Source organism: Durio zibethinus, unplaced genomic scaffold (genome assembly GCF_047325235.1).
Source record: "Durio zibethinus cultivar Kanyao isolate XHJ-2024 unplaced genomic scaffold, ASM4732523v1 HiC_scaffold_388, whole genome shotgun sequence".
Taxonomy (NCBI): Eukaryota; Viridiplantae; Streptophyta; class Magnoliopsida; order Malvales; family Malvaceae; genus Durio; species Durio zibethinus.
This window is the reverse complement of record NW_028323011.1, coordinates 280,001-290,000: the sequence shown is the minus strand read 5'-3', so window position 1 is coordinate 290,000 and position 10,000 is coordinate 280,001.

The window sequence follows — 10,000 nt, the reverse complement described above, 5'->3', positions numbered from 1 at the left end:
TGGAGCTCGGCTCCCTTTTTTTGCATGCAAGCCAACCGATCGAGGCCATGGGCGCCTGCCGGTCACCGGAGCAACCAGTCGCCGGACAAAAATCACCGGAAGGCATGCACGCCCTGTATTTCGTTCGAGGGACGTTGGCCGGGGTGCACGCAATGGGAGGCCCATCGCGCACACCTACTCCCCCCGTGGGGGGGGGGGAGAGGGGGTGCCGGACCACCACCCCCTAAAGAGCATTAGAGATTTTACAGATATGCTACCAGTAGACGTTAAAATGTCTGAAACGGGGACACTTTTTCCAAACAAGCAAATCCCACACCGAGGGTGCGCAGGTGCCGATGGTGGTCGAGGCATGTGCCCGCAACAAGGGCCAACGTGAGCCGATGGTGGTCGAGGCAACCGCCCGCACCAGCTCGAGGCATGTGCCCACACCAAGGCCCGGCATGTATCGATGGTGTTCGACGTAGGGGCCATCTTCTGCTGATGGTGGTCGAGGCAAGAGCCCGCACCAAGGGCCAGCGTGTGCCCATGGTGCTCGAGGCAACCGTCCGCACCAGGGCCCAGCGTGTGCCGATGGTGGTCGAGGCAACCGCCCGCACCAGGGCCCAGCGTGTGCCGATGGTGCTCGAGGCAACCGCCCGCACCAAGGGCCGGCTTGTGCCGATGGTGTTCGAGGCAACCGCCCGCACCAGGGCCCAGCGTGTGCCGATGGTGGTCGAGGCAACCGCCAGCACCAGGGCCCAGCGTGTGCCGATGGTGGTCGAGGCAACCGCCCGCACCAAGGCCGAGCGTGTGCCGATGGTGGTCGAGGCAAGCGCCCTCACCAAGGCCGAGCGTGTGCCGATGGTGGTCGAGGCAAGCGCCCGCACCAGGGCCCAGCGTGTGCCGATGGTGGTCGAGGCAAGCGCCCGCACCAAGGCCGAGCGTGTGCCGATGGTGGTCGAGGCAAGCGCCCGCACCAGGGCCCAGCGTGTGCCGATGGTGGTCGAGGCAAGCGCCCTCACCAAGGCCGAGCGTGTGCCGATGGTGGTCGAGGCAACCGGCCGCACCAAGGGCCGGCGTGTGCCGATGGTGGTCGAGCCAGGAGCCCGCACCAAGGGCCGGCTTGTGCCGATGGTGTTCGGGGCAACCGCCCGCACCAGGGCCCTGCGTGTGCCGATGGTGCTGGGGGCAACCGCCCGCACCAGGGCCCAGCGTGTGCCGATGGTGCTGGGGGCAAGCGCCCGCACCAGGGCCCAGCGTGTGCCGATGGTGGTCGAGGCAAGCGCCCGCACCAGTGCCCAGCGTGTGCCGATGGTGGTCGAGGCAAGCGCCCGCACCAGGGCCCAGCGTGTGCCGATGGTGCTGGGGGCAAGCGCCCGCCCCAGGGCCCAGCGTGTGTCGATGGTTATCGGGGCAACCGGCCGCACCAGGGCCCAGGGTCTGCCGATGGTGCTCGAGGCAACCGCCCGCACCAAGGCTCAGCATGTGCCGATTGTGATCGAGGCAACAACCCACACCAGGGCCCAGCTTGTGCCGATGGCGGTCGAGGCAAGTGCCCGTACCGAAGGGCAGCCTATGCCGATGATGGTCGATGCATGTGCCATCACCATGCGTCATCATGTGCCATTGATGGTCGAGGCCTTGGCCGAAGTTCGATTTTGAGCCACGGTGCCCATGCTTGGCTCCAGCATGTGCTGGTGCCGCATTTTTTTCACTCGGGACAGCATCGCCGGAGCATCGCCGGAGCATCGCCGGAGTACCGCCGGAGAACCTGACCGGCGGCATTGGGGTTCCGGCGATTGGGAGGGGGGCCGGGGGGGTGTGCGCACATGATGTGCGATGGGTGCTGGTACTTGGCCTTGTGTTGGCCCCCTATCCCTCATCAAACCTCTGAGAATTCACACCCCCTTAAAGAGCATTTGAGATTTTACAGGTTTGCTACCAGTAGCCGTTAAAGTGTCTGAAATGGGGACACTTTTTTCAAACGGTCACAAAATCTTCTCTACTTCGAGTTTTTAGCTGAATTTTTTTGTGCATGCCAACAAAAATAGAAGGATCATGCCTACAAAATTTGGGGCCAAAAATCCTTATAAAAAAATTTTAAAAAATCCCGAACCGCAAAAAGTTTCGAAAATCATGAAAAATAGAAAACGAGTCATCTTCCAACGAAACTTCACGTGAAGGCTTAGGGGACCATTGTATGAATTTACAAGCCATAAAAATGGCATTGGCACGGCAGAAATTTGAAGATGTGCCTAAACCCACCAGGGCCCAGCGTGTGCCGATGGTGCTCGAGGCAACCGCCCGCACCAGGGCCCAGCGTGTGCCGATGGTGCTCGAGGCAAGCGCCCGCACCAGGGCCCAGCGTGTGCCAACGGTGGTCGAGGCAACCGCCCGCACCAGGGCCGATAGTGTGCCGATGGTGCTCGAGGCAACCTGTCGCACCAGGGCCCAGCGTGTGCCGATGGTGATCGAGGCAACCTGCCGCACCAGGGCCCAGCGTGTGCCGATGCTGGTCGAGGCAAGCGCCCGCACCAGCGCCCAGCGTGTGCCGATGGTGCTCGAGGCAACCGACCGCACTAGGGCCCAGCGTGTGCCGATGGTGCTCGAGGCAACCTGCCGCACCAGGGCCCAGCGTGTGCCGATGGCGCTCGAGGCAAGCTCCCGCACCAGGGCCCAGCGTGTGCCGATGGTGCTCGAGGCAACCTGCCGCACCAGGGCCCAGCGTGTGCCGATGGTGCTCGAGGCAACCTGCCGCACTCGAGGCAACCTGCCGCACCAGGGCCCAGCGTGTGCCGATGGTGCTCGAGGCAACCTGCCGCACCAGGGCCCAGCGTGTGCGGATGGTGCTCGAGGCAAGCGCCCGCACCAGGGCCCAGCGTGTGCCGATGGTGGTCGAGGCAACCGCCCGCACCAGGGCCCAGCGTGTGCCGATGGTGGTCGAGGCAACCTGCCGCACCAGGGCCCAGCGTGTGCCGATGGTGCTCGAGGCAACCTGCCGCACCAGGGCCCAGCGTGTGCCGATGGTGCTCGAGGCAACCGACCGCACCAGGGCCCAGCGTGTGCCGATGGTGGTCGAGGCAACCGCCCGCACCAGGGCCCAGCGTGTGCCGATGGTGGTCGAGGCTGCCGATGATGGTCGAGGCAACCTGCCGCACCAGGGCCCAGCGTGTGCCGATGGTGCTCGAGGCAACCGACCGCACCAGGGCCGAGCGTGTGCCGATGGTGCTCGAGGCAAGCGCCCGCACCAGGGCCCAGCGTGTGCCGATGGTGGTCGAGGCAACCTGCCACACCAGGGCCCAGCGTGTGCCGATGGTGGTCGAGGCAAGCGCCCGCACCAGGGCCCAGCGTGTGCCGATGGTGCTCGAGGCAACCGACCGCACCAGGGCCGAGCGTGTGCCGATGGTGCTCGAGGCAAGCGCCCGCACCAGGGCCCAGCGTGTGCCGATGGTGGTCGAGGCAACCTGCCACACCAGGGCCCAGCGTGTGCCGATGGTGGTCGAGGCAAGCGCCCGCACCAGGGCCCAGCGTGTGCCGATGGTGCTCGAGGCAACCGACCGCACCAGGGCGGAGCGTGTACCGATGGTTGTCGAGGCAAGCGCCCGCACCAGGGCCCAGCGTGTGCCGATGGTGGTCGAGGCAACCTGCCGCACCAGGGCCCAGCGTGTGCCGATGGTGCTCGAGGCAACCGACCGCACCAGGGCCCAGCGTGTGCCGATGGTGGTCGAGGCTGCCGATGGTGGTCGAGGCAACCTGCCGCACCAGGGCCCAGCGTGTGCCGATGGTGCTCGAGGCAACCGACCGCACCAGGGCCGAGCGTGTGCGGATGGTGCTCGAGGCAAGCTGCCGCACCAGGGCCCAGCGTGTGCCGATGGTGGTCGAGGCAACCGCCCGCACCAGGGCCCAGCGTGTGCCGATGGTGATCGAGGCAACCGACCGCACCAGGGCCCAGCGTGTGCCGATGGTGCTCGAGGCAACCTGCCGCACCAGGGCCCAGCGTGTGTCGATGGTGGTCGAGGCAACCTGCCGCACCAGGGCCCACCGTGTGCCGATGGTGGTCGAGGCAAGCGCCCGTGTCACGGGCTCCGACCTTAGACTCAGAATCCGTGCGGCCTTAGGCTTGGAATCTCGTCCTTGATGCCTAAGTCAGCCTAAAACACAAGCGTGCGGGCACTAGAACAAAGGGAAGGGCTGATTACGCAAGTTAAAGAGAAACAGGACAGAAAAACAGAATTCTGGAAATGCTCTTGTATTCACTGAAACAGAAGTGTTTGATGGTGTACAAATGAGGGTGGAGCAGCCCTCTATTTATAGTTGAGGCTCCAGCTACAACTTAATGGCAAATCCCTAAAATAAAGGCTACAATCATGGGATTACATTTAATCAAGATGCTGGTTCCTGATTTTCAGGGTCAACCAAATCTGCCAGGATGCTGATGCTGATCCTGCCTGGTTCCAGAAGCTTCCCTTGCGTATCCAGCACCTCGGGCCCTTCTGGATGTGGTGCGGGCAGCCCAAATGCCAGGCCTTGGTCTCATGAGTTGGCCTGCAAGATGGGCGGGCGTTTGGAGCTCGTTTGATAGGCTTTGTGCACTGATACCCGCCAGCACGCCTGGTCTGCGGGCCTTAGCTGCTGGCTCGCCTGCTGGTCTGGCTGATGTGCCTGGCGCGCCCGCCCAGGGCGTGACATTCTCCCCCACCTAATTGCGCAACGCCCTCGTTGCGTCTTCTGCATGGTACTGCCTGATCTGGTCCCCGAACTGCCATAAGTCCTCTGCTGGTTCCCAGCTCGCCTCACTGTCTGGAAGTCCCTTCCAGCGCACCAAGTACTCATGTCTTGGTTGATAGTTCTTCCGTCTCACTTCCCGGTCAGCCATAATGCTGTGGACCTCCTTCTCATATGAGGCCCTTGCTCCCAACGGTGCACGCTTTGACTCTGCCCGTCCTGGATCTCCCTCATCCTCATGGAACGGCTTGAGCATGCTCACATGGAACACCGGGTGTACCCTCGGCTTGGGTGGCATATCCAACTTGTAGGCAACCTTGCCTACTCTCTTGACTACTCGGAAAGGTCCCTCATACCTCCGGACTAGGCCTTTGTGCAGCCCCCTGTGGCGCACAATGGGATGCAGCTTCACCAACACCAAGTCTCCAACCTGGAACTGCACATCCCGCCTCTTCTGGTCTGCCCACTTCTTCGACCTCTTGGCCGCCTTGTGTAGACAAACTCTGGCCAAGTCAGCTTGCTCCTGCCATGCCTTGGCAAACTTGTATGCTGCTGGATTTGGCCCTGTATAACCTGCAGCAATCGAACCGGGTGTTAGTGGTTGTTGCCCTGTCACAACCTCAAATGGGCTCTGGTTCGTTGCCTCGCTCCTTTGCAAGTTGTAGGAAAACTGCGCAATATCCAGTAGCTTTGGCCAGTCCCTTTGTGTGGCACTCACATAGTGCCTGAGGTAGACCTCCAGTAGTCCATTCACACGTTCTGTCTGCCCATCGGTCTGCGGATGCATGCTGGTGGAAAAGTTCAAGTCTGACCCCAACAGCTTGAACAACTCAGTCCAGAACCTGCCCGTGAAACGCCCGTCCCGATCACTAACAATGGTCCTCGGCACTCCCCAGTACTTCACCATGTTCTTCAGGAACAATCGAGCTGCCTCCTCGGCTGGGCACTCCTTGGTTGCTGGAATGAAGATTCCATATTTGGAAAACCTGTCCACCACTACCATGATGCTTCCAAACCCCTCTGTCTTGGGTAGACCGACTATAAAGTCCAGAGAAACACTCTCCCATGGTCGCTCTGGCACTGGCAATGGCTCCAAGAGACCCCCTGGTTTCTTGAGCTCCACCTTGTCCTGTTGGCACACAAGACAAGTCTTCACATAGGCCTCCACATCGTCCCTCATGTGCGGCCAGTAGTACCGGTCCTCGATCAGCGCCAAGGTGCGGCTCACTCCTGGGTGTCCAGCCCACCTTGAATCATGACACTCTTGCAAAACTTCCTTGCGGAGCTTCCCGTGCTGCGGCACAAACAGTCTACTGCCCCTGGTGTACAGCAACCCATCCTGCAACCAAAACCGCCTAGTCTTACCTTGCTGGGCGTACTCCATCAAAGCCTTGGCTGTAGGATCATGCGCAAGTCCCTCCTTGATGCGCGGCACCAGTGACCCCTCTGGTTGGCTAATGGCAGCAAGGTTAGCCTTTCTGCTCAGGGCGTCTGCCACTAGGTTCGCCCGCCCCGGCTTGTACTCCATCTGAAAATCAAATTCCGCAAGAAAATCTTGCCATCTCGCCTGCTTGGGGGACAGCTTCTTCTGCGTCTGGAAGTAGCTGGTTGCCACATTGTCCGTCCTCACCACGAACCTCGACCCCAACAGGTAATGGCGCCAAGTGCGCAAGCAGTGCACCACTGCAGTCATCTCCTTCTCTTGGACCGTGTACTTGCGTTCAGTCTCGTTCAGCTTCCTGCTCTCAAACGCGACTGGACGTCCCTCTTGCATCAACACGCCCCCTATGGCAAAGTCTGATGCATCCGTATGCACCTCATACGGTTTGGCATGGTCTGGCAAGGCCAAGACTGGCTCCTCGGTCACAGCCCACTTCAACCTGTCAAAGGCTTCCTGGCACCCTGCGCTCCACTCCCATGCTCTCCCTTTCTTGAGCAAGTCAGTCAATGGCGTGGCTATTGCTGAGTGACCCTTGATGAAGCGCCTGTAGTAGTTAACCAGCCCAAGGAACGATCTCAACTCAGTGACCTTGGCTGGCGGTTGCCACTCCAGGATGGCATCTATCTTGCCTTCATCCATGCGTATCCTGCCACCTCCCACTATGTGGCCAAGGAATGGGATCTCCTGCTGGGCGAACGAGCACTTCTCCCTCTTGACAAACAGCTTGTGCGCCCGCAACACCTCGAACACCTGTCTCAAGTGGTCTACATGCTCTCCCAAAGTCTGGCTGTAGATCACAATGTCATCCAAATAAACCACAACAAACCGATCAAGGAATGACTGAAGTACCTTGTTCATAAGGGTGCAGAATGTTGCTGGGGCATTCGTGAGTCCGAAAGGCATCACCAAGAACTCATACGAACCATACCGAGTGACACATGCTGTCTTTTGCTCATCTCCCTCTGCGATCCTGACTTGATAATAGCCTGACCTCAAATCCAGCTTGGTGAACCACCTTGCGCTCCCAAGTTGATCGAACAAGTCCGCAATGAGTGGGATGGGGTACTTGTTCTTGATGGTCAGCTTGTTCAAAGCCCGGTAGTCTATGCACAGCCGCAACGACCCATCATGCTTGCGCTGGAATAGAACCGGTGCACCATAGGGTGCTTTCGATGGCCTGATGAAGCCAGCATCAACTAACTCTTTGAGCTGCTTCCTCAACTCCTCCAACTCTGGTGGAGACATTCGGTAAGGGGCTCTGGCTGGTGGCTTGGCCTCGGACACCAGCTCGATCTTGTGGTCCACCTCCCTCTTAGGTGGTAGCTTGCTAGGCAGCTTTGCGGGCATCACATCACTAAAGGTCTTCAGCACCTTTAGCACCTCCAAGGGTGACTCGGTCTCCTTCTCCCTTGGCTCATCATATTTCAGGGCTGCCAAGAAGGTGTCTTCTTGTCTGCTTACCGCCTTGGCAAATTGGATGGCTGACACCACCCGTGACCCAACTCCAGACCCTCTCCTCAATGGTACTAGGCATTGGCACCGTGCATCCAAGATGCAAACACAATCGGCAAAAGGCACAAGGAGGGCGTTAATCCGAACAAGGAAATCCAACCCAATCACAAACTCATAGTCGTCAAGGGGTATTACCTCAATGGTCTCCTTGCCTTTCCAATCTCCAAGCTGTAACTCCACTCCCCGTGCTACTCCAATGGCTGGAACTTCCTTGGAGTTCACCGTCTTAATGGTACCAGTCCCTTTCTGCACCTTTAGTCTGAGCTTCCGGGCTCCATCACCTGAAATGAAAAGATGTGAGGCACCTGTGTCCACCAGTGCGCTCACCTTCTGACCCGCAACCATCAGATCCGCAAACATCAAGCCCTTTGGCTTGCGGCTCCCCTTACTCTGGACAGCATTGAGCACCAACGACCCAAGCTTTGCTGCCCCTGACTCTGGCTCCTCATCAGACTCCCTGTCTACAGCAGCCAGCTTGCCCTTCTGCGGGCAATTGCGCGCTATGTGGCTCCCTCCACATAGGTAGCATGCTAGTGGTTCTCGGTCCCCCTTTGCTTTCCACTTGCCTGCTGATGGCTTCCTCTCGCCATCCTTGGTTGAACGGTCTCGGTCTCCATCCTTGGACTCCCGGTCACGGTCCTTCCCATTGGACTGCTTCTTCCGGTCCCTATCGTCCCTGCCCTTACCCTTGGGCTTGGTAGACTCGAACTTGTTCAGAGGCTTGAACTCTATCAACGCCTCGGCAGTGGTCATGGCTTTAGCCAAGTCATGAACTCCCCTCCTTTGTAGCTCATGCTTCACCCACGGCTTCAGCCCATCCATGAAAGCAAAGAATGCGTCCTTCTCGCCTAGATCCGAGATCTGTAGCATCAGTTCAGAGAATTTTTGAACATACTCTCTTATGTTCCCTTGCTGGCTCAACCTGCGCAACTTTGCCCGTGCCTCATCATCGGCATACTCCGGGTAAAATTGTTCTCTGAACTCTTTTTGGAACTCTGCCCAGGTTCCAATCTTGGCGTTCCCACGCCTGACATCATCACACCTGCGCCTCCACCACAATAAGGCTACATCAGTGAGATACATAGCAGCGGTGCTTACCTTTATCGCCTCGTCTTGCATGCCCATGGCCTGGAAATACTGCTCCATACCCCAAAGGTAATTGTCTACTTCCTTGGCCGCCCTAGTCCCCTTAAACTCCTTAGGCTTGGGGACATCCAATCTGGATCTGGACACTCCAGCAAACATGCCATTCCCAATGGCAGTCTTGCAAGTCACGAGCTCACTGGTAAGCTCCTCCATCCGCTGGCGCATGGCCTCCATGCCATCTCGCAAAGTCAGAACTTCCGCCTCCAAGGATTCATTCTTTTGGGTGATCGCATCCAGGCCATTGTTGAGAGCAGCTGCTAGCTCACTTTGGATCTCCTCCCCCATGGAGTCTAGCGATGCAATGTGAGTTTCTACTTCCTCCAGCTTCTCCCCCATGTCGCCTATGGTCACCTCCACCTTGGCCAGCCTACCGTCCATGGTAGACCAGATATCTCTAGAACAAGCTTTCTTGCCTCTTCCTCGCCCATGCTCCTGGGCCTCTGGTTGTTGGCTAGCAACGTCGCTTTGGGATGCCATCTCCTCAATCACGATCTAACCTGCACAACACAAACACGCAGAATCGAACTTGCTCTGATACCAACTGTCACGGGCTCCGACCTTAGACTCAGAATCCGTGCGGCCTTAGGCTTGGAATCTCGTCCTTGATGCCTAAGTCAGCCTAAAACACAAGCGTGCGGGCACTAGAACAAAGGGAAGGGCTGATTACGCAAGTTAAAGAGAAACAGGACAGAAAAACAGAATTCTGGAAATGCTCTTGTATTCACTGAAACAGAAGTGTTTGATGGTGTACAAATGAGGGTGGAGCAGCCCTCTATTTATAGTTGAGGCTCCAGCTACAACTTAATGGCAAATCCCTAAAATAAAGGCTACAATCATGGGATTACATTTAATCAAGATGCTGGTTCCTGATTTTCAGGGTCAACCAAATCTGCCAGGATGCTGATGCTGATCCTGCCTGGTTCCAGAAGCTTCCCTTGCGTATCCAGCACCTCGGGCCCTTCTGGATGTGGTGCGGGCAGCCCAAATGCCAGGCCTTGGTCTCATGAGTTGGCCTGCAAGATGGGCGGGCGTTTGGAGCTCGTTTGATAGGCTTTGCGCACTGATACCCGCCAGCACGCCTGGTCTGCGGGCCTTAGCTGCTGGCTCGCCTGCTGGTCTGGCTGATGTGCCTGGCGCGCCCGCCCAGGGCGTGACACCCGCACCAGGGCCCAGCGTGTGCCGATGGTGGTCGAGGCA